The sequence below is a fragment of the Somniosus microcephalus genome, unplaced genomic scaffold (assembly GCF_052327205.1).
Source record: "Somniosus microcephalus isolate GS21.2 unplaced genomic scaffold, FLI_Smic_1.0 unresolved_chr2, whole genome shotgun sequence".
In the NCBI taxonomy this organism is placed as follows: Eukaryota; Metazoa; Chordata; class Chondrichthyes; order Squaliformes; family Somniosidae; genus Somniosus; species Somniosus microcephalus.
In genome coordinates, this window is record NW_028225180.1 from 3,730,069 (window position 1) to 3,755,419 (window position 25,351).

The window sequence follows — 25,351 nt, forward strand, 5'->3', positions numbered from 1 at the left end:
TGGGAGTACGAATATACGAATTAGGAGAAGGGCTAGGCCATTCGGCCCATCGAACCTGCTCTGGCATTCAATAAGACCATGGCTGATTGATTACTCCACATTTCCGCCTAACCCCGATAACATTTCACCCCTTGCTTATCAAGAATCGATCCACCTCTTCCTAAAAAATATTCAAAGACACTGCTTCCACCGCCCGCTGAGGAAGAGGTTCCAAAAGCTCATTCCCCATGAAAAAGAGTCTCCTCATCCCTGTCTAAAATGGGCGACCCCTTATTTATAAGGTGACACCTAGTTCTAAATTCTCCTACAAGAGGAAACATCCTATCCACATCCACACTGTCAAGGCCCCTTAGGAACTTATATGTTTCAATCAAATCAACTCTTTACTTTGAAACTCCAGCGGAAAAAAGCCTAGCCTGTCCAACCTTTCCTCATAAGAATACCCACCCCTTCCATGTATTAGACTAGTAAACCTTCTCTGAACAGCATCCAACGCTTTTACATCCTTTCTTAAATAAAGAGACCATTACTGTACTCAGTATTCCAGATGTGGTCTCACCAATGCTCTGTATATTTGAAGCATAAACTCTCTAATTATGTATTCAATTCCGCTCGAAATAAACTTTAACATTCTATTAGCTTCCCTAATTACTTTCTGTACCTGCATACTAAACTTTTGTGATTCATTAACTAGACACCCAGATCCTTCTATATCTCAGACAGCTGCAATCTCTCAGAATTTGGATAATATGCTTTTTTTATTCTTCCTTCCAAAATGAACAATTTCACATTTTCCCACATCATGCTTCATTTGCCAGAATTTTGCCCACTCACTTAACCTATTTTTATCCCTCCTTACGTCCTCTTCACAATATACTTTCCTCCGTTGTGTTATCAGCAAATTTAGCAACCATACTTTCGGTGCCTTCATTCAAGTCATCTATATAAATTGTAAAAAGTTGAGGCCCCTGCACTGATCGCTGTGGCACACCACTCGTTACATCTTGCAAACCAGAAAATGACCCATTTAAGCCTAGTCTCTGTTTCCTGTTAGCTAGCCAACATTCTATCCATGCCAGTATATTACCCCCTACAGCATGTGCTTTTACTTTCAGCAATAACCTTTGAAATGGCGCCTGATCAAATGCTTTCTGGAAATATAAGTACAGTACATCTACCGGTTCCCCTTTATCCACAGTGCATGTTACTTCCTGAAAGAACTCCTATAAATTGGTTAAACATAATTTTACTTTCGCAAAAACATTTTGAATCTGCCTGATTAGCTTGAACCTTTGTAAGTGCCCTGCTATAGCATATTTAATAATGGCTTCTAACAGCTTCCCTATGACAGATGTTAAGCTAACTGGCCTATAGTTTCCTGCTTTCTGTCTCCCTCCCTTTTTGAATAAAGGAGTTACATTTCTTATTTTCCAATCTAATAGAAGCTTTCCCGAATTGAGGGAATTTTGGAAAATTTAAATCAACACAACAACTATCTCACTAGCCACTTCTTTCAAGACCCTAGGATGAAGTCCATCAGGACCCGGTGAATTGTCAGCCCGCAGCTCAATGATTTTGCTCAATACCACTTCAATGGTGATTGTAATTTTTTTTATTTCCCCCTCCCTACCATTTCCTGATTTACAGCTATTTCTGGGGTGTTATTGTATCCTCTATAGTGAAGACTGATGCAGAATACCTGTTCAATTCAACTGCTAACTCCCTATTTTCCATTATTAATTCCCCAGACTAACTTTTATTGGGCCCAACGCTCACATTGTTAAATCATCTCTTCTTCAAATATCTAAAGAAATTCTTACTATCTGTTTTATATTTCTAGCTAGCTTTCCCTCGTACTCTAATTTTTCACTCCATATTAATATTTTAGTCATTATTTGCTGTTTTTTATATTTAGTCCAATCTTCTGACCTGACACACATCTTTCAGCAAATATATGCTTTTTCTTTGAGTCTGATATCACCTCTAACTTTTTTAATTAACCACGGTCGGTGGAGCCTCCCCTAGCAATTTTTCTTTCTCGTTGGAATGTACATATTCTGTGTATTCTGAAATATCAACTTAAATATCTGCCAGTCCAACTCTATTGAATTATCCCTTAACTTAATTTGCCAGTTCACTGTAGCTAGCTCTGCTTTCATGCCCTTCTAATTACCCTTATTTAAGTTTAAAATACTAGTCTTGGACCAACTCTTCTCTTCCTCAAACTGAATGTAATATTCAATCATATTCTACTACCTTCACATCAGGGACTGCAGCGGTTCAAGAAGATGGCTCAATTCCACCTTCTCAAGGGCAATTAGGGATCGGCGATACATGCTGGCCGTGCCAGCCATGGGACATGCAATGAATTAATAAAAATGTAATGCAGAGAGGTGTGAACGATAAATCTGGGAGGAAAATTAGGAGAGGCACTATAAACTAAACTGTACAATTTAAAGGGGGTGCAGGAAACGAGACTCTTGGGACTTTATGTACACAAGACTTTGAAGATGGCAGGTCAAGCTGATAAGATTGTTACAAAAAAACACCGGAGCATTAGCTTTATAAAAAGAGGCAGAGTACAAGATAAGGAAGTTATGCATTTATATCATTTTTAAATCACTGGTTAGGACCCAGCTCGTGTATTTTGTCCAATTATTGGCAGCAATCTTAAAGAAGGATATCAAGGTCTTGGAGTGGGCAAAGAGGAGATTTACTAGAATGGTACCAAAAACGAGGGGCTTAATTAACAAGGAGAGACAAGAGAAAATGGAATTGTTCTCCAGAGAAAAAGAAGGATAAAAGTGAGATATATTGGAGATGTTCAAAGTTATGACGGGTTTGATAGAGTAGATCAGGTGAAAATTTTTCCACTGGCACGGGGGTCGGTAACCAAAAGACACACATATAAGATAATTGGCAGAAGAACCAGAGGGAACATGAGGAGAATTTATTTGACGCACTGAGTTTTTATGATCTGGAATGCACTGCCTGAAATGCTGATAGAAGCAGATTCAATAATAACTTTTAGAAGGAAACGGGATCAGTACTGGAAGCGAGGGAAATGCAGGTCTATGGGAAAAGAACAGGGGAGGGACACTAATTGAATAGCTCTTTCAAAGATTCAGCAACGTTTCGAACGACTAAATGGCCTCCTTCTGTGCTGTATGATTCTGTGAGACTGTGATAAAAGAAGCCATTGAGTCTTTTTCTCATCTGTAGAATCGACGCTCTGCAGTTTTTGAGCCTAAATCTAATCATTACTTATAATCTGATAAAAGTGACAGCGGAAAAGCAAACACAATGTGCTGGTGAGAATTCGAGTGTGGACAAATGAAGGGATTGCAAAGTCTCTGAAGGACGGGCTCAGTCAAGAATATTTTTGTGGAATTTATGGGATTTTTCTGAGGGTATTTTCCCTGTTATGGGATCGCCCTCTGCAGATACGTGAAAGACTAGTTTGTTAAAACTCCAGAGAACGCATGGCATTTGGCTGTGACAAAAGAACTGTCCGTCATCCTGTATGTATGGTTTCGCCCGACAGTCCTGGAAAAAGGAAGGGGGCCATTGAACTTGAGTAGAAAAACCACTCTAATATGTAAAAGCACTTCTCACCTCCATCTCAGAAGAGAAGCAGAACAATGAACCCATTGGCCTCAGCAAGCCAAAACGGAGCCAGTTTTTTTCCCAACACAAAGACCGAAAGATATGTCCCAGGTTTATGGCCATTAATCCAATATGCATGGGTCCGAGGTTGACTCATCACAGATTAAGCACCAGAGTGCTCAGAAGCAAAAGGATTTTAAAGATTGACAGGAAAAGATAGGGACTACTATATAGATAGATTAATTTTCACCATTCTATCTCTCTCTCTCTCACTCTCTCGCTCCCTGCTCCTACAAGATCGAACTGACAAGAAGCACTAGAGAAGCCGATCGAAACTGACCACGTGTGGGGGTAAGCATAGTCTCTCAGAAGTGAAGCTTTTGGGCTATTTTGCGTTGGGAGCTTGGTTTGGTTCAGCCAGGCGAAGGGGTTTATGTGACTGGATAACTCATTGATAGGGGTGGAATTATAGTCCACCATAGCAACAAGGGACTTACTGCTTGCTATAGTCCCCAGTTTTGTACTGTATGTATGATGATTGTAATCTGGATTTTATTCTCCACAGTGATAGTGATTTCGTTTAGTAGTGCATGTATTAGCCAGTGTATGTTAGACCAAATAAATACAAGTTCGATTTTTCGCTGAAGCATTCCTGTCCATGACTTATTCCATTTACACTCTGAATAATAATTCCCGGGTATAGAACTTTCATAAGGCAGGGGCGATTCGATCCATCCATCAAGCAACTGGGCTTAGATCAAAAAATGCTTACATCTCTTGGCGACTGGTGGCAGGAACTTGGTTAAAGGGTGTAAATCAGTCATGGACAATGCTTTTGGCGAACGATCACAAATGGAGGAAAATATTTCTTCATATGTGTTTAAGAAGGTTAACATCATTTAGAAGTGTGTGCTAGGCTTGTTGTGTGCTGAGTGTCCGGTGGGTGCAGCGGCAGAATGTACAGGTTGCAAGGAAAAGGGGTACTAGAGGGTGGTTAGAAACATAGAAACATAGAAGATAGGAGCAGGAGTAGGCCATTCGGCCCCACAAGTCTGCTCCGCCATTCAATGAGATCATGTCTGATCATCCAAATTCAGTAGCCTGTCCCTGCCTTCTCCCCATATCCCTTGATCCCTTTTGCCTTAAGAAATATATCTAACTCCTTCTTGAATATATTTAATGAATTGGCCTCAACTGCCTTCTGTGGTAGAGAATTCCACAGGTTCACCACTCTCTGGGTGATGAAATTCCTCCTCATCTCTGTGCTAAATGGCTTACCCCTTATCCTTAGACTGTGACCCCTGGTTCTGGACTCCCCGACCATCGAGAACATCCTTCCTGCATCTAATCTGTCCATTCCTGTTAGAATTTTATAAGTTTCAATGAGATCCCCTCTCATTCTTCTAATCTCCAGCGAGAATAAGCCCAATCGATCCAATCTCTTCTCATACGTTATTCCTGCCATCCCACGTATCACTCTGGTGAATCTTCGCTGCACTTCCTCCATGGCAAGAACATCCTTCCTCAGAGAAGGCGAGGAATACTCAAGGTGTGTTCTCAACCAGGCCCTGTACAACTGCAGCAAGACATCCTTGTACCTGTACACGAATACTCTCGCTATGAAGGCCAATATACCATTTGCCTTAGGGAGGATAACGCTCGCTTGTCGAGTGAGGTAAAGTTGCTCGGAGAGCAGTTGAAGAATATTCAGGTGGCATACCGTGTCGCCAGCACTGGAGGGTTTGATATGGGTAATCATAGTCGTTGCCCGGAGCAGCTCTGGAATTTGATCGATGCCTTCTCTAAGGCCAAAGGGATGGACTGCTTGATAGCTCCAGGAATGTCCCGGGTAGATGAGGAAGAGCAGGAGGGAGATAAGGAGGATCGTAAGGCAGAGGAGGACGCTCGACCACCACCCGAAATGCTGGCATGAGTTCCCATGTTTCATGTCTGGCTGCGGAAATACTGAGAGCCGGTAGACGGTCAACTGCAAGGAGCACTGCAGCGTGACTCCGTGGTCCCATATACAACCCCCCAGCTGCAGGCAATGGTCTCTAACCTGACTAAACTTACCAGCTCAGTGGGCCCATCTGTCCATTTTACGGATATGGAGCAGGTGGGGTGATCAATAATTTTAACGAAGGTGAGACGGTCAAGTTATTTTATTTTCACCGGATAGTAGGTTGTACCAGTAGCTCTCAGCAGGTAGCAAGAAGGGGCAGGGGACGTTAGAGGGGATAAAGGATGGCATTCTAGAGGCTATGGGCCTCAATGATGGAAGTCCCTTCTCCCGAGTGGAAGGGACACTGCAGTCAGCTGGGGAGGCACCGCAGGCTTTCACAGACAGGCTTGACCCATCTCCCGGAGTGCCTGTGCAGGAGTGCCCGACCGGGCGCAGCTGCAGGGGGAGCCTAGGGCTCATTGGTTGAGGACCCTGGTGGGGAACAGTGGCCAAACTAAAGGGGTGGTTGGACTCCAGGGATCCCCAGACCACAGAATAGAGTGTGATCCAGCAGTTAACTCTCTCTTTTAAGAATGTTAGGGGTGAGGCTGACAAACCAAAGGGCAGCGTACATGAGTTAAAGCCTAGAGGAGACAGCTTTGGAAGAGAGTGGCGCCAGGAAGCGGGTAGCTCAGAGAAGAAACAAGGTTGTTAAAGGTGCGGGAGTAAAGAGCACTGGAGGAAAGACTGCCCAGTCTCTGACAATAGGAGTGGGAAAGGGGATCCTCCAGCGCCAGTGCAGAAAGGCGCTGCTATGGCAGGAAGCAGCACTGCTCCGTTCGCGAAATTAGTGGCTGTTCTCCGCGCAGTCTTCCGGCAGAGCAGGGTAGGGTTGAGGCTGCAGCGGGCTGCCTTCTCCCATCCGCCCTGTACAATACCAACCAATGACTAGGGGCTTCTCAGCCCGTTTAGCAGTGCCCACTAAGTTATGATGCTTGGAAAAGACCGTGCGTGAAAATGGGGGTGGAGAAGGTGCAAGGGACCTATCTGCTGGACACTGGAGCTTCAGGTGCCATTGTTTATGCGGATAAACCGACCACATCCCCTCTATCGAGCGGGGCACAATATACCTTAATAGGGTTCACCAGGAACGAACAGGCTGGGTCTTTTTCCATCAAGCTAGACATCGATACGGGTACACTCTATACGGTGTGGAAATGTGTCCTGATGCGGTGGCAGCGGGAGGGATTAGGCATTTTGGGGGCAAACTTCATACTGGCCCACAGGATATTGGTGGATTTCCGAAATCACTGTCATTGGGGGGCAGTATGCACGGGAAAGTAGAAGGAGGTAGTAGATATACCAAGGAAGCAAGGCAAGGGAACCGTGTGTACGATGAAGCCCAAGAATAGTTATGACCTTGAAATTTTGGTCACATCTACCCCGGCAGAGTACATAGCGGATGTGCGAGCCAACCTCGCGGCATTCGCTACATGCAAGCACGACTGTGGGAGGGTAATAGGGGTGGAGGTCAGAGTAGAAGCAGACGCCATGGCTCGACCACAGAAGCAGTTCAACTTCCCCAGAGAGGCAGAGGCGGATTCAGAGATGGCAGTGGGATCACTGGTTGAGCAGGTTCTGTTGAGAAACATAGCAACGCATGTGAACTCTCCGATTTGACCGGTTAGGAAACTGGACAATTCGTGTAGAGCCACTGTGGACTATCGGGTTCTTAACAAGAACATCCCAGCCTGTGCCCCCACCATCGCAGCCATAGCCAACCTGATCAGGAGTATCCCAACATCCGCAAAAACATTCATGGTGCTGGACATTTCGAACGGATTCTGGTCAATCCCTCTCTTTCACTTTCAAGGGTCACCAGTACACATGGACCTGCCTTCCCCAAGGGTTCACAACATTTCTTCTATTTTCTACCAATGTATAGCCAGCTGTTTAAAAGGGTTCAGCAGACCACAGCAGCTTGTGCATTACGTGGACGAGTTGCTGTTGTTCTCCAACGAGGGGGTGGAGCATGGCCCACTGCTGGCTGAGCTGTCAGGTCTGTTAAAGGAATCTAGGTTCAAGGTTAATCCCAGGAAAGCACAGATCGGCCAACAGGAATAAAATTCCTCGGGCTGACTATACGTGCTGGGGAGAGGGCCTTCGATGAGGTGAGGAGGAAGGCGGTAGAGGAGCTATCTGCCCCGACCACGGTAACGGGGGTAAGATCCTTCCTGGGACTCGCAGATTACTGCAGGGATTTCATAGAGGACTATGCCACTTAGGCAGCTCCTCTACACCGGCTCCTCCACAAGGGAGTGGGCTGGGAGTGGGATGAGGAGTGGAAGATTTTAGTCATCTGGAGGGAGATCTGCAGACCCCACCGGCTTTAGGAGCAATTGATGGGGGAAATGATTTCTTTTTGGAGGGAGCAGCCACAGGGGACATTTTGAGCGCAGTGCTGCTCCAGGAGCGGCATGGCAAGTTGAGGCCTGTGGTATACTCATCAAGAATCCTCACAGATGTAGAGAGGGGTTACTCCAATTGTGAGAGGCACAAGCTTTCCAAACATTGGGCCGTGAGGAGATCAGAAATCTTGATGAGGGTGTTCCCGGCAACTATCTTAATTCAGGTTGTGGATGGGAGGATAAAGGAAGGAATGGTGAGCAGTGCACACATTGCTCGCTGGACTTTATTGCTCTCGCAGATGAATTTGAGTGTGAAAGGCCTCTGTGAGCCCAAGCTCGCCGCTAATTTGATCTACCCAGTGGTGGGCAACAAATGTTCTTTTGAAGGGTTATGAGATGTCGACATAGGGTTTTGGGCTGCGATCCATCCCGTGGGCCGCGAGATCTATGTAGACGGGTCCAGTACAGTGGCGGCCGGGGAGCGACTCACTGGATGCGGGATTTTTGACCCAAAGTCAGGCATTGTCAAGGCCATTAAACTCCCGAAGCACCATGAATGCTTAGCATGCAAAACTGTCTGCGGTGGTGTATGTGGTTACCCACCCCGAAGAGTTCCCTATGCCCTACACAAGTTGCACAGACAGCATGTTCACTTGCAATTCGTGTACTGAATATTTAGCCATCTGGTCTCGTCGCTGGTTCACATCTGCAGACGGGAAACCCCTGGCAACCAAGCCACTGTTGCGACAGATCTTAAGATCGATAGGAACCCAGGGGGATTTCTATATCCACAAATCAAGTCCCATTCTAAGACAGAACCCCATGCAGAGGGCAATCAGCAGGCCGACGTGCTGGCCAAAGAGGGAGCTCGAACGGGCATGTTTTGGGTTCCATATGGGTCGAGTAAGTTAGCAGCGATCAGAGACAGGGGTGGGACCCAAGGGAGTGCAGGGGTAGCATTGGCCTCGGACCTAAATATGTTCCAGGCACGGTTCATGCCCTAAAGACACTTCTGGAGACGCTGGCTAAGGAAGATAAGGTAGAGGATGCATATGGAGTGGCAGGTATTACGGTAAAGGAAGGGATGGTGTTCAGAGGTGAACAGTGGGTAGTTCCGCAGCAGCACAGGAGAGAATTCCTTCAGTTGGCTCACGAGGGTCCAGGAGTGGTGCACCCCGGGTCGGAGACCACCTGGCAACGGGTTGAACAAGCAGGGTGGTGGCCGTAACTGAGGGATGATGTCTGTGACTTCACCGCAGTTTGCCTGGTGTGTGCTGCAAACAACCCTGACCCCTAGAAAAGGAAGGTATCCAAAGGACACACTAGGAGTGTGGAGGGACCATGGCAATCCATACAGGTCGATTATATCGGAGCGCTGCCCACTGCTTGGCCTGGTAGATGTGTTCTATGAATGGGTAAAAGCCTTCCCTTGCCGAATAGCTACTGTTTTTGGGACCGCAAGTATCTAATGAGAGACGTGTTCTCTAGGTGGGGGCTACCACAGTATGGGAAGTCCGACCAGGGGAGTCACTTCACAGGGGCAGTCATGCTGGCGACTCTGATGGTGCTTGGTGTAGAGGTAAAATGGGGCATCACACACAACCCGCAGTCATCGGGGATTGTGGAGCAAATTAATAGGACCCTCAAGGAAAGGTTACGGAAGAAGATGGGAGACTCACCTTGACAATGGGTGGAGGTCTTGCCGTTAGTTCTGATGGGGGTCCGAGCCAGCCCGTCAAGAAGCACAGGGTATTCCCTGCATGAGCACATGACTGGCAGCGTCATGAGAACGCCCAGTCATGTACTGGCCCCGGTTCTCACAGAAGGTCAGTTGAGAGAGGTGAACCGGGACCAGTTTGTTAAGAACTTGCTTGAGTATCTCAGGCAGATCCATTGGCAGGCTGCCAGTAACATGGGGAAGCAACATCGTAGAAATCGTTTATTGCATGAGCCTGAGAAGCCGAACGAGTGGAAGGTCGGAGATCAAGTAATGGTTAGAAACTTCACCAGTGTAGGGTCATTTGAAGCGCTGTACATGGGTCTGTACAGTATCGTGGATAGGGCAAGTCCGACAGTATATGCAGCCAAAATTCCCCGACGCACTAAGTGGTTCCATATCAATCAGTGCAAAGCTTTTTAACCCTGGGGAACGAGCTGATAAGAAGAGGAAACAGCAGGGAGTGGTGAGCTGCGCTACAGGTGTGGGTCTCCAGCCCCTAATCTGGGACAGTTAGGAGCCCACCGAAAGACCAGTCATTCCGCCTGTGGGGGCAGCAGTGAGAAGAAGTTCCAGGATCCCACGGCTGAGGGTGCCGTGGGCGCCTCCTTACACACCGGTGCATGAAGGAAGCCAGAGGCTTTAGAGGCCCAGTGTCGAGGAGACCTAGTGTGGCCACCCGGAGATGGGTGGCACTGTACATAACATATTTCTCTCCTTTCGGTTGCCTTAGCTTGTCTGTATAGTTTGGATTTTAATCGTGTGTGGCTGCGTCTGGAAAGGTAAGGCTCACCAAATGACAACGTTGGATTCTGTGTGCTTTCATGGAACACCAAGCCAGCACGAGTCGCAGGGGTGACACCGAGGAATTGGTTATCTTTGGCTTCATCGGCGGAGGTGTCTGAACGGGACCACTGGAGGTGGCTCGAAGGATGGGGCGAGCATCTATCTCCATGAGGGAAGATGGCCTGGATGGCTGGGGTCGAATACCACCCGGCATTCCAGCCATGATGAGTTCACCTATGGTGAAGTGTGCATCCCATGCCCGAGAACAGCAGTTACCGACTCCCGGGTTAGGGTAACAGAGGGTAAACGGGTGAGCCTTAACTGGTGGGGACACATTCCACTAGGAAGGTGGTGGTGGCTCAAGAAACTGAGCGTGGATACAGGGGACCAGACAGCTGACTGGGAAAGACTAAGTAATGACACGTACTGGACGATCACGGGTTCTCAGTGAGCAGTGAATGAGTGTTGGGATAAGTGCTAGGAATCCGAGGAAGGGATTTATGTGTGTATGTGGGGTCGGAAAAGATCTGCCCTGCGGGTGTGCCGATCACGTTTAGCAGGCGATGGCAGGACGTCGGGGGTGGGATCGGTTGGGATCGGAGTGTGGACTCCTGTGTAAACCAAAAACGCCTGAACACCATCAACGCCACAGAGCTCATCTCATACACCAGGATGCCCCCGCCCAGAGCCCCGACGGTATAGAAAACTGTAGATGGGTGATCCACCACCACCAGGTTTCCAGGGAATTGGTTGGTGCTAATCCCTACTGACAAAGTGATGTTGCAGAACGTGCACAACGCCGTGGCTTACGTGATGCTGAACCTGACTGAAGTCCATCTGCCTCTGTGGTGTCCAAGGAACACGGAGAAGCTTCATGAAGCTCTGCTAAAAGCGATGTTTCAAGAATTTTATGCACTGGACTATCTAAATGTAAAGAAAGAACAGCTTTATAAACTGAATGTTGGGAATAGTGTGTGGTCCAGGAGGTAGGGAAGAGGGATCTGGAATGACGTAGCCACAGCGTTCAGTACAGGAACGGGTATTATTACTAATATGGATGATGCACAACTCCAGATGCAGATCACTGGGTTAAAGAAACAACTGCGTAAGATTCTAGGGGAAGAGAATACAATGGTGGGTTCAGAGCTTCTTGCGGACAAGGCAATGACCGTTCATTTATAAGGAGGTCATTGCGGAGCTGGAGAGGTAAGCAAAAACTGTCAATGATTTGCTACAGGAGGACAGTAACGCCTCGGAGCAGGCTGCACGGAACCAGGTTTGTGTGTTGTATGGAGCATGGTTGCTGGGCGAGGGCCGCAATAACCTGGAGGACCTAAGGCAAGGTTGCGTCTCTTCATGGTTAAGCAACAAGCATCTCGCTACGCTGCACCCATTCAGCTCTTTGGTCAGACGGGGTGCACACGTAATACTGTGTCCCCAGCACTTGAATGTTTTTACGTGACCAAAATCGGGGTTTGCTTCTGCAGGCGCGGAACCTATCAATTGCATCATGGAAGTGATGGCCCCAGATCAATAACTCCACAGGTAGCATACCTGTGGAGTGGGGCATACTATGTCACCACAAGTGTGCTCCGCTAATGGTACATCCAGGACATGTGGTGTCCGGTAAGCGAGAGCAGTTCTTGATTCAAACCCAAGGCTGAGGTTCAAGTGGCAAAAGAGTGAATTACTCCCATTCCCGAACCCTCGGCCATTCACTTCACTGTGAACAACACCTTCACGAGTCTCCAGTACTATGTGGAGCATTTCGAGTACCCGATTCCTTTTCTGCTGGAACACCTCACTGAGTTAATGAAGAGCGTTGTGCTCTCCCAGAAACATTTTTACACTCTAGAGCAAAAGACAATAGAAGTGGGGGAGGAGATCAAAGATATTGTCTCTCCACCATGGTGGGGCATCGGTCTGATTATAGAGATTCCTTCCTGGATCCTCATCTTTTCCCATGCATTAGTTATCATACAATTGTTCCTTGTAAGCTACTTGTTTTACACCAGCTGCAGGCAATGTAGACAGATGCTCCAAGCGCGGTGGCAAGATGTGTTAGATCGATCCGGAAAGGTGTTATTAATTTGTGTTGATGATGGATTCTCCCTATAAAACTTGTAATTACCAAAGTTCTGTAAGCAAGTGTATTGTATTCTGGTTAAACTTTTACATTCCGTATTGCGCAATGTGCGCTGTTGCATTTTTGTAATTTGTTACCACCTTTCAATGCTGCACTGTCTGATGTGCGTGGTGACTTTTTGGTAACGTCCTTTGGCTCTTATTAATGTTCTGTATTTTGATTTGACGTTTGTCAGTGGGAATTGAAACCCAGACGTTTGAATGTGTTAAGAATCCGTTTCGCTAATGTTTTACTCAGTAGAAGGGATCTATGACACGCAGTAAGTGGTACAGTGCCATGGTAATAAAACGTAAGGTCAGGGAAAAAGCTTCACTTGTGGGAGTATTTGACCTTTGCTCTCTCGTCGAGTGATGCTTTGTGGAAGGAAAAGCATCAAACGGGGGACTGAAGGGATCGCAAAGTCTCTGTTTGAAGAAATACTCTGTCGAGAATATTTTTGTGGACTTTATGGGATTTTCTGAGGGCATTTTCCCTGTGGTGGCATCGTCCTTGCAAATGTGTGGAAGGCTGGTTTGCTAAAACACCAGAGAATGCATGGCAGTTGGCTGTGACTAAAGAACAGTCAGTCATCCAGAATGTATGGGTTCACCCGACTCTCCTGGAAAAAAGAAGGGGCCATTGAACTTGATTAAAAGGCCACTCGAATATGCAAAAGCGCTTCTCACCTCCATCTCAGAAGAGAAGCAGAATAATGAACCCACTGGCCTCAGCCAGCCGAAACGGAGCCAGTTTTTTTACCAACACAAAGACCGAAAGATATGTCCCAGACTTAGGGCCAATAATCCAATACGAATGGGTCCGATGATGACCCATCACTGATTAAGCACCGGAGTGCTTAGAAACAAATGGATTTTAAAGATCAGCGGGAAAGGATAGGGGTAGCCAGACTACTATAAAGATAGATTCTTTTCAACCATTCTCTCTCCCTCTCGCTCCCTGCTCCTACAAGATTGAACTAGCAAGAAGCACCAGACGAGCGGAGCAATCGAAACCGACCGCATGTGGGGGTAAGCATAGTCTCTCAGAAGCGAAGCTTTTGGGATATTCCGAGGATGGGAGCTTCGTTTGCTTCAGCCAGTTGAAGGGGTTCATGCGACTGGGTAATTCATTGATAGGCGTGGAATTAGAGTTCACCATAGCAACAGGGGAATTGCTGCTTGTTATAGTCCCCAATTTTGTGCTGTATGTATGAAGATTGTAAGCTGGATTTGATTCTCCACAGAAGCAGTGATTTCGTTTAGTAGTGCATGTTTTAGCCAGTGTATGTTAGACCAAATAAATATAAGTTTGATTTTTCACCGAAACATTCCTGTCCATGACTTATTTCATTTACACTCTGAAAAATAATTCCCGGGTATAGAACTTCCGTAAGGCGGGGGCGATTCGAACCGTCCATCTAGAAATTGGGCTACGATCAAAAACCGTTTACACCATCAAACACTCCCAAGATATGTACAACGTGAATTAAATAGAGAGTAAAGTTCCCTCTACACTGCCCCATTAAACACTACAAGGGCAGGTAAAGCTTCGTCTACTCTGTCACATCAAGCACACCCAGGGCACGTAAAGCAATGGTGAGATAAAGAGTAATGATTCCTACAAATTATCCGATCAAACACTCCCAGGCCAGGCACAGCACGGGTTAGATACTGAGTAAATTTCCATTTACACTGTCCAAGCTAACACTCCCAGGGCACGGAAAGCAACGGTTACATAAAGATTAATACATTCTCCACATTGTCTGATCAAACACTCGCAGTGCACGTACAGCACTAATTAGATACAGAGTACAGCTCCCTCAGCACTGTCCCATCAAACACTCCCAGTGCACGTACAGCACTGGCTAGATGCACATTAACGCTCCCTATACGGTGTCCCATCAAACACTTCCTGGGCAGGTACAGCATCTATTAGGTAGAGAGTAAATCTCCCTCTGTACAGACCCATCAAACACTCCCAGGGCAGGTACAGCACGGGTTCGATACAGAGTAAGGCTTCCTCTAAACTCTCCCATGAAACCATCACAGTGCAAGCACAGAACTGGTTAGATGCAGATTAGATCTCCTTTCACACAGCCCCATCTTACAGTCCCAGGGCATGTAACGCGATGGTGAGATAAAGTGTTCTGCTTCCTCTACAGTGCACCATCAAACTCTCCCAGGTCACGTGCAGCAATGGTTAAATATAGCGTAAAGTTCAATCTACACTGTCCCATTAAACACACCTAGGGCACGTGCTGCTGTGTTGAAACACGGATGAAGCTTCCCATGCACTGCCCCACCAAAAACTCCCACGATAGTTAGAGCATGAGTTAAATAGAGAATACAACTTCCTCTATACAGTACCATCAAACACGCCTAGGGCGGCTACAGCACGGGTTAGATACAGCGTAAAGATCTCTCTACACTGTCCCATCAATCACTCCCAGGGCAGCTATAGCACGGGTGAGATACAGAGTAAAGCGACCTCGAAAATGGACCATCAAACACGATCAAGGCAGTTACAGCATGGGTTAGATACGGTGAAAAGCTCCCTCTACATTGTACCATCAAACGCTCCCAGGGCACATGCTGTTCTGGTGAAACACAGAGTAAAGCTTCCTATGCACTCACCCATCAAACACTCCCACGATTTTTATAGCATGAGTTAGATACAGAGTAAATTTCCATCTACACTCTCCCATCAAACACTAACTGGACAGGTACAGCACAGTTTAGATAGAGAGTAAACCTCCCTCTACACTGTTGCATCAAATACTCCCAGGTCACGTAACGCAATGGTTAGATAAAGAGAAATGCTTCCTCCACATTGTTCGATCGAACAGTCCCAGGGCACGTACAGAACTGGTTAGATACAGATTAAATTCCCCTCTTCACTGTTCTATCAGACACTCCCAGGGCACGTGCATCAATGGTGAAATGCAGAGTAAAACTGCCTCTGCTCTATCCCATCGATCTCTCTCAGTATAGATACAGAATGAGTTAAATAGAGAGGAAAGCTCCTTGTACACTGTCCGAACTAACACTCCATAAGCAGATAAAGCACTGGTTACATACAAAGTAAAGCTTCTTCGACTGTATCCCATCAAACACTCCCAGGGCAGGTACAGCACGGGTTAGATACAGAGTGAAGCTCCCTCCAAACTGTCCCATCAGACACTCCAAGGGCTGGTACAGCACGGATTTGATACAGAGCAAAGCTCCCTCCAAACTGCCCCATCAAACACTCCCAGGGCAGCTAAAGCACGGATTAGATAAAGAGTAAATCGCCCTCTACACTGCCCCATCAAAAACTCCAAGCACAGGGACATCCACATTAACTCTGGACCGCAATAAGACACATAGCTTCAGGTCAAGTATTCGCAAGACAATCTCCTGCTGATTCCCACAGACATCCCACACTCAGCTGATGAATCAGTGCACCTCCATGTTGAACACCACTTGGAAGAAGCACTGAATGTAGCATGAGTACGGAATTTACTCTGGGTGGGGGGACACATTGTCCATCACCAAGAGTGGCTCTGTAACTCCACTACTGACCGAGCTTGCAGAATGCTGAAGGATATGGCTGGCAGTCCGAGCCTACGACAGGTGGTGAGAGAAACAACACGAGGCAGGAATGTACTTGTCCTCGTTCTCACCAATCTACCTGTCGCAGATGCATCTGTCCATGACAGAATTGATAGCAGTGACCAACGCACAGTCATTGTGGAGACGAAGGCCCGTCTTCTCACTGTGGACACCTCAATTGTGTTGTGTGGCACTACCACCGTGCTAATAGGGATAGATTCAGAAAAGATTTGGATCTCAAAACTGGGCATCCATGAGGCGCTATGGACCATCAACAGCAGCAGAATTGTATTCCACCACAATCTGTAACCTCATGGCCGTGCATATCTCTCAGTCTAACATTACCACCAAGCCAGGGGACAAACCCTGGTTCAGTAAGGAGTGTAGGCGAGCATGCCAGGAGCAGCACCAGGCGTATATATAAATGAGGAGCTAGTCTGGGAAAGCTGCAACACAGGAATATATGCACGCTAAAAAGCGGAAGCAGCATGCTATAGACAGGGTGAAGTGATCCCACAATCAACGGATCAGATCAATGCTCTGCTGTACTGCCATATCCAGTCGTGAATGGTGGTGGACCATTGAACAACAAACGGGTGGAGGAGGCTCGATGAATATCCCCATTCTCAATGATGGTGGAGCCTAACACATTAGTACAAAAGTCAATACATAATCATTTTCAACTTTCTTCACCCAGAAGTGCCGAGTTGATGATAGATATCGGCCTCCTCGTGAGGTCCCCACCATCATAGAAGCTAGTCTTCAGCCAATTCGATTCATTCCACGTGATGTCAAGAAACGGCTGAGCGTACTGGATACAGCGATGGCTATGGGTCCCGAGAACGTCCCGGCAGTTGTGCTGAAAACTTGTACTCAAGAACTAGCCGCGACACTAGCCAAGCTGCTCCAGTACAGCTACAACATTGGCAACTATCCGGCAATGTGGAAAACTGCACAGGTATGACCTGGCCACTAAAAGCAGGACAAATACAACCAACCAATAACCGCCCCATCAGTCTACCGTGAACCACTTGCAAAGTGATGCAATGCGTCATCAACAGTGAGACCAGGCCGCACTTAATCATCAATAAGCTGCTCACTGATGCCCAGTTTGGGTTCCGCCAAGATCACTCGGCCCTCGACCTCATTACAGCCTTGTTCAAAACATAGACAAAGGAATTGAAATCCAGAGGAGAGGTGAGAGTTGACATGAAGGCTGCATTTGACTGAGTGTGGAATCAAGGGGCCCTAGTAAAATTAAAGTCATTGGGAATCAGGAGGAAAACGGTCCATCAGCTGGAGTCATACCTAGCACAAAGGAAGATGCTTGTGGTGGTTGAGGTTCAATCATCACAGCCCAAGGACATCGATGCAGGCGATCCTAAGGTCAGTGTCCTCGGACCAAACATCTCCAGATGCTTCATGAATGAACTTCACACCAACATAAGTTCAGACATGGGGATGTTCGCTGATGACTGCACAGTGTTCAGCGCCATTCACAACTCCTCAGATAATGAAGCAGTCCATGCCCGCATACAACAAGACCTGGACGACGTTCAGGCTTGGGCTGATAATTGCCCAGCAACATTCGCGCCACAAAAGTGCCAGGGAATGATTATCTCCAACAAGCGAGAGTCTCACCATCTCCCCTTGACATTCAACGGCATTACCATCGCCGGATCACCCACCATCAACATCCTGGGTGTCACCATTGACCAGGAAGTTAATTGAGCAGCCACATAAATACTGTGGTTTCAAGAGCAGGTCAGAGGCTAGGTATTCTGCAGCGAGAGTCTCACCTCCGGACTCCCCAAAAGCCATTCCACCATCCACAAGGCAAAATTAAGGAGTGTGTTGGAATACTCTCCACTTGCCTGGATTTGTGAAGCTCCAACAACACTCAAGAAGCTCGAAACAATCCAGGACAAAGCAGCCTGTTTTTTTGGCACCCCATCCACCACCTGGAACATTCACGCCCTCCATCACTGCTGTACCATGGCTGCAGTGTGTACCATCCACAAGATGCACTGCAGCAACTCGCCAAGGCTTCTGCGGCAGCACCTCCCAAACCAGCGACTTCTTCCACCTAGATGGACAAGGGCAGCAGGTGCATGGGAACACCACCACCTCCAAGGTCCCCTCCAAGTTGCACACCACCCCAGCTTGGAAATATATCGATCGATACTTCATTATCGCTGGTTTAAAATCCTTGAAATCCCTACCAAACAGCACTGTGGGATTACCTTAACGACAATGAGTGCAGCGGTTCAATAAGATGGCCCACAACCAGCTTCGCAGGGGCTATTAGGGAAAACCAATAAATGCTGGCCTTGCCTCCCACAGTACTGCCCCTCCGACAGGGCAGTGTTCCCTCAGTCCCAACCCTCCGAGAGTGCGGTGCTCCCTCAGTACTGTCAATTCAAAAGTGCAACCGACCCTCAGTACTGTCCCTCCAGCTGTGTGGCGATCCATCTGTACTCCCCGTCAGAGAGTGCCGCGCTCTCACAGCACTGACCCTCCGAAACTGCAGCACTCGCTCAGTACTGTCCACTGAGAGAGTTCAGCGGTCCATCAGTACTGTCCCTCCCACATTACAACGCTCACTCAGTACAGCCATTCTGACAATGCAGCGCTCCCTCAGCACTGCCCCTCAGACAACGAGGCGCTCCCTCATTTATGTCCCTCCAACAGGGCAGCACTCCCGCAGTAGCGCCCCTCCGATGGCACAGCGTTACTTCAGTACTGCCCCTCCAACAGTGCGGCACTCACTCAGTACTGCCCCTCTGACAGTGCAGTGCGTCCTAAGTACTGCCCCACCGAGAGTGCCGCGTTCTCTCAGTCCTGCCCATCCGACACAGTAGCATTCTCTCAGTACTGCCCACTCAGAGAGTTCAGCGGTCCATCAGCAAAGAATAACAAAAAGTTTGATTAAGAAAGGGAAGATAGATTATGAAAGTAAATTAGCAAAAAATATAAAAACAGATAGTAAGAGTTTTATAGTTATATAAAAATAAAACGGTTGGCTAAAGTAAATGTTGGTCCCTTAGAAGATGAGACCAGGAAATTAATGGTGGGAATTATGGAGATGGCAAAAACACTGAATGAATATTTTATTTCAGTCTTTACAGTAGAAGACACTAAGAATATCCCAACACTGGACAAACAGGGGGCTAAAGGGGCGGAGGAGCTAAACACGGCCAACATCACTAAGGAAGTGGTACTCGGTAAAATAATGGGAGTCAAGGCGAATAAATCACCTGGACCTGATGGCTTACATCCGAGGGTCTTGAGTGAAGTCGCGGTAGGGATTGTGGATGCATTGGTAATAATTTTCCAAAACTCCCTGGACTCGGTAAAGGTCGCGGCAGACTGGAAAACTGCTACTGTAACACCCTTATTTAAAAGGGCAGTAGACAGAAGGCTGGAAACTATGGACCGGTTAGCCTAACATCTGTGGTAGGTAAAATTTTGGAGTCCATTAGTAAGGAGACAGTAACAGGACATTTGGATAATCATAATTTAATAGGGCAAAGTCAGCATGGTTTTATGAAGGGGAAGTCATGTTTGACAAATTTGCTGCAGTTCTTTGAGGATGTAACATATAGGGTGGACAAAGGGGAACCAGTGGACGTACTGTATTTAGACTTCCAAAAGGCATTTGACAAGGTGCCACACAAAAGATTATTGCTTAAGATAAAAAATCACAGGATTGGGGGTAATATTTTGGCATGGATAGAGGATTGGCTATCTAACAGAAGCCAGAGAGTTGGGATAAATGGTTAATTCTCAGACTGGCAATCAGTAACTAGTGGTTTTCCGCAGGGGTCAGTGCTGGGTCCCCAACTCTTTACAATCTATATTAACGATTTGGAGGAGGGGACCGAGTGTAACATATCAAAGTTTGCAGATGAAATTAAGATGGGAGGGAAAGTAGAGAGTGAGGACGACATAAAAAACCTGCAAGTGGACATAGACAGGCTAAGTAAGTGGGCAGAGTTTTGGCAGATGGAATAGAATACTGGAAAGTGTGAGGTTATGCACTTTGGCAGGAAAAATCGTAGAGCAAGTTATTATCTTAATGGCAAGAAACTGGAAATTACTGAAGTACAAAGGGATCTGGGGATCCTGGTGCACGAAAATCAAAAGATTAGTATGCAGGTGCAGCAAGTGATTAAGAAGGCCAATGGAATTTTGGCTTTCATTGCTAGGGGGATAGAATATAAAAATAGGGAGGTATTGCTTCAGTTGTACAAGGTATTGGTGAGACCGCACCTGGAATACTGCGTACAGTTTTGGTGTCCATACTTAAGAAAGGACATACTTGCTCTCGAGTCAGTACAAAGAAGGTTCACTCGGTTAATCCCGGGGATGAGGGGATGGACATATGAGGAGAGGTTGACTCGCTTGGGACTCTACTCATTGGAGTTCAGAAGAATGAGAGGCGATCTTATTGAAACATTAAAGATTGTGAAGGGGTTGGATCGGGTGGATGCGGGGAGGATGTTCCCGATGATGGGTGAAACTAGAACTAGGGGGCATAGTCTTAGAATAAGGGGCAGATCTTTCAAAACTGAGATGAGGAGGAACTACTTCACTCAGAGGGTGGTAGGTCCATGGAATATGCTGCCCCAAAAAGCTGTAGAAGCTACATCATTACATAAATTTAAAACAGAAATAGACAGTTTCCTAGAAGTAAAGGGAATTAAGGGTTACGGGGAGCGGGCAGGAATTTGGACATGAGTCTAGGTTCGGAACGGTCATGGCCCTGTGGGTATCGGAGCGGGCCCAGGGGCCCTGTAGGCTGAACCTGCTCCTATTTCGTGTGTCTAATTCTGTTAGATTCAGGAGATGGTTCTGTGATAGTGGATTGGCGGTTAGGATCAGATCAGCCATAATCTTATTGAATGGCGGAGCAGGCTCGAGGGGCCGATTGGCCTACACCTTCTCCTATTTCTTATGTTCTTATGTAGTACTGTCCCTCCGACATTACAACGCTCACTCAGTACAGCCATTCTGACAATGCAGCGCTCCCTCAGCACTGCCCCTCAGACAATGAGGTGCTCCCTCATTTATGTCCCTCCAACAGGGCAGCACTCCCGCAGTAGCGCCGCTCCGATGGCGCAGCGTTACTTCAATACTGCCCCTCCAACAGTGCGGCACTCAATCAGTACTCCCCCTCCAACAGTGCAGCACGCCCTCAGTACTGCCCCACCGAGAGTGCCGCGTTCTCTCAGTCCTGGCCCTCCGACACAGTAGCACTCCCTCAGCACTGCCCCTCCGAGAGTGAAGCTTTCCCTTAGTGTGGAAACTCTGACAGTGCAGCGCACCCTCAGTAAAGACCCTCCGACAGTGCAATACTCCCTCAGTACTGCCCCTCCGACAGTGCAGCACGTCCTCGGTGCTGCGAATCCGACAGTGCAGCTCTCGCTCAATACATCCCCACTGACAGTGCTGCGCTCTCTCATTCCTGCCCCTCTGACAGTGCAGCACTTCCTCATTTCTGGCAATCCGACAGTGCAGCGCTGCCTCAGTACTGCCCCTCCAGCAGTGCGGAGTTCCCGCAGATCCACCCCTCCGAGATACCCTCTTTAATAGGAGCCCCTGATGGAGAGACTACCTCATTAATAGGGGTCCCTGATGGAGAGACTCCCTCTTTAATACGTGTCCCTGACGGAGAGATTACAACTTTAAAAGGGTTTCCCGATGGGGAGATTCCCTGTTTAAAAGAGGTCCCCGACGGAGAGACTCGCAGTTTTAAATGGGTTCCTGCCGGAGAGATTACCTCTTTAAATGTTTCCCTGACAGAGAACATCCCTCTTTAATTGGGGTCCCTGACGGAGAGACACCCACTTTAAAAGCGGTACCTGATGGAGTGATTACCTCTTTAAATGGTGTCCCTGTCAGAGAGAAATCCTCTTTAATAGGGCTCTCAGCCAGAGAGAGTCCCAATAAAAGGGGTCCCTGATGGAGAGAATCATTCTTTAATAGGGTTCTCTGACGGCGAGGCTCCCTCTTTAAAAGTGGCCCCTTATGCAGAGACTCGCTCTTTAAACATCAGCTTGGGTGAACCTAAGAAGCAGCAAAGGGCGGAAACTTTGGTTGGAGTTGTGTATAGGCCAACAAAGAGTAGTGGTAATTTAGGGCACAGTATCAATCAAGAAATTAGAAGTGCCTGTGACAAGGGCAATACAGTAATCATGGGGGACTTTAATCTACATTTTGACTGGGCAAATCAAATTACAAATAATGGTGTGGAGGACGAATTCTTGGAATGCATGTGAGATGGTATTCTGGATCAGTATGTGGAAGAACCAACCAGGGAACAGGCTATTCTAGATCTGGTACTGTGTAATGAGAAAGGGCTATACAATAACCTTGTAGTAAGGGGGCATTTAGGGACAAGTGATCATAATATGATTCAATTTTACATTAAGTTTGAGAGTGATGTAGTGCAATCTGAAACTAATGCCTTCCATCTAAACGGAGGAAACTACACGTGTATGAGGAACAAGTTGGCCATGGTAGATTGGGAGAACACACTAAAAGGTGTCAAGGTGGACATAAAATGGCTAACATTCAAGGAAATAAAGCATAATTTGCAACAAACGTACATTCCTCTAGGGCATAAAAACCCAAAAGGAAAAGTGAATGAACCATAGCTAACAAATTAAATTAAAGCTAATATTAAATCAAAAGAGGAATCTTATAAAGTTGCCAGAAAAAACGGTCAGCCTGAGGATTGGGATATTTTTAGAAGTCAATAAAGGGGGACAAAGAAATTGATAAAGAATGGGTAAATGGAATATGAGCATAAACTAGCGAAAAATGTAAAAACGGATTGTAAAATCTTCTGTAGGTATGTGAAAAGGAAAAGATTGGCGAATGTAAATGCAGCTTCTTTACAGTCAGAGACGGGAGCATTTACAATGGGGAGTAGGAAATGGTTGGAGAAAATAAATAAATACTTTGTTTCCTTCCTCACGGAGGAAGACACAAAAACCCTCCCAGAAATAAGAGTAAACCAAGGGTGTGACGAGAATGATGAACTAAAAGAAATTATTAATAAAGAAAGGTACTAGCAAAATTAAGGGGAATAAAAGTCAATAAATCCCAAGGACCGGATGATCTACATCGTAGGGTTTTGAAAGACGTGGCCTTTGGAACAGTGGTCGCATTGTTTGTCATCTTCCAAAATTTTTTAGCATCTTGAACGGCTGCTTGCAGATTGAAGGATAGCAAGTTAAATGGCAATAGATTGGGAGAGGGGGAAGTACAGAGAGACCTGGGTGTTCTTGTACACCAGTCACTGAAGGCGAGCATGCAGGTGCAACAGGCGGTCAAGAAGGCAAACGGTATGCTGGCCTTCATAGCAAAAGGGTTAGAATACAGGAACAGGGATACCTTGCTGCAGCTGTACAGGGCACTGGTGAGACCACACCTCGAGTACTGTGTACAGTTTTGGTCGCCTCATCTGAGGAAGGATGTTCTTGCCATGGAGGGGGTGCAGCGGCGATTCACCAGGCTGATACCAGGAATGGCGGGAATGACCTATGAGGAGAGACTATGTAGTTTAGGGATGTACACACTGGAGTTTAGAAGATTGAGAGGGGACCTCATAGAAGTGTATAAAATTCTGACAGGTCTAGACAGACTGGATGCAGAAGGAATGTTTCCCTTGGCGGGTGAAAACAGAACTAGAGGACATAATTTAAGGATAAGGGCTAAACCATTTAGGACAGAGATGAGGGGGAATTTCTTCACTCAGAGAGTGGTGAACCTGTGGAACTCATTGCCACAGAGGGCAGTGTACGCCAGCTCATTAAATATATTTAAGAGGGAATTAGATATATTTCTACGGGCAAAAGGGGTTAAGGGTTACGGAGAGAAGGCGGGGACGGGATACTGAATTAAAGGATCAGCCATGATCTCATTAAATGGCGGAGCAGGCACGAAGGGCCGAATGGCCTACTCCTGCTCCTATCTTCTATGTATCTATGTATCTATGTAAGTGTAACCCCTTTTTTTAAGAAAAGAACGAGAGAGAAAACGGGGAACTACAGAACTGTTACGCTCACATCAGTAGTTGGGAAAATGCATGAATCTATTAAAAGGGATGTAATAACTGGGCACTTATAAACTAATAGTAAGATTGGGCAGAGTCAACATGGATTTATGAAAAGGAATCGGTTTGCCAAACCTACTGGAGTGCTTTGAGGCTGTAACTAATGGAGTAGACAAAGGGGAACTGGTAGATGTGTTGTATATGGATTTTCAGAAGTCCTTCGATAAGGGCACACACAAGAGGTTGGTGACCCAAATTAGGGCACATGGAATTGGGGGTCATATACATGCATGGACTGAGAATTGGTTAGCAGGCAGAAAACAAAGAGTAGGGATAAATGGGTCTTTTTCAGGATGGCAGGCTGTTAATAGTGGGGTACCATAAAGATCGGTGCTTGGGCCCCAGCTATTCACCATCTATATCAATGATTTGATTGAGGGGACTAAATGTAACATTTACAGATTTGCTGATGATAAAAAACTAGGTGGCAGTGTCAGTTGCAAAGAGTATATTAAGAGGCCCCAAAGGGATCTCGACAGGTTCAGTGAGTGGGCGAGAACATGGCAGATGGAATTTAACGTGGATAAATGTGAAGTTATCCACTTTGGTAGAAAAACAGAAAGGCAGTGTATTTCATAAATGCTGAACGATTGGGAAATGCAGATGCTCAAAGCGATCTGGGTGTCCTTGTACATGAGTCACTGAAAGTGAATGTGCAGGTGCAGCAAGCCGTTGGGAAGGCAAATCGTATGCAGGCCTTCCTTAAAAGAGGATTTGAGTACATGAGTAAAAATGTTTTTCTCCAGTTATATAGGGCCGTGGTGAGACCAAAACCTGGAGTGCAGTGTAAAATTTGGTCTCCTTATCTAAGGAAGTATATACTTCCTTAGAGGGAGTGCAACGGAGGTTGAATACTGAGATTGTGGGACTGTCGTATGAAAATAGATGGAGTAAACTAGGCCTATATTCTCTTGAATTCAGAAGAACGAGAGGGGATCTCATTGAAGCGTGCACAATTATTACAGGGCTTGGTAGGGTGGATGCTGGGAGAATGTTTCCCTTGGCTGGGGAGTCTAGCACTAGGGGCCACAGCCTCAAGATAAAGGGTACACCAT

General features: G+C 46.6%; 1 pseudogene; it reads left to right on the forward strand.

The window, feature by feature from the left end:
* LOC147092046 (uncharacterized) overlaps window positions 1-25,351 on the forward strand; it is an 81,178-nt pseudogene that overhangs the window by 27,402 nt on the left and 28,425 nt on the right.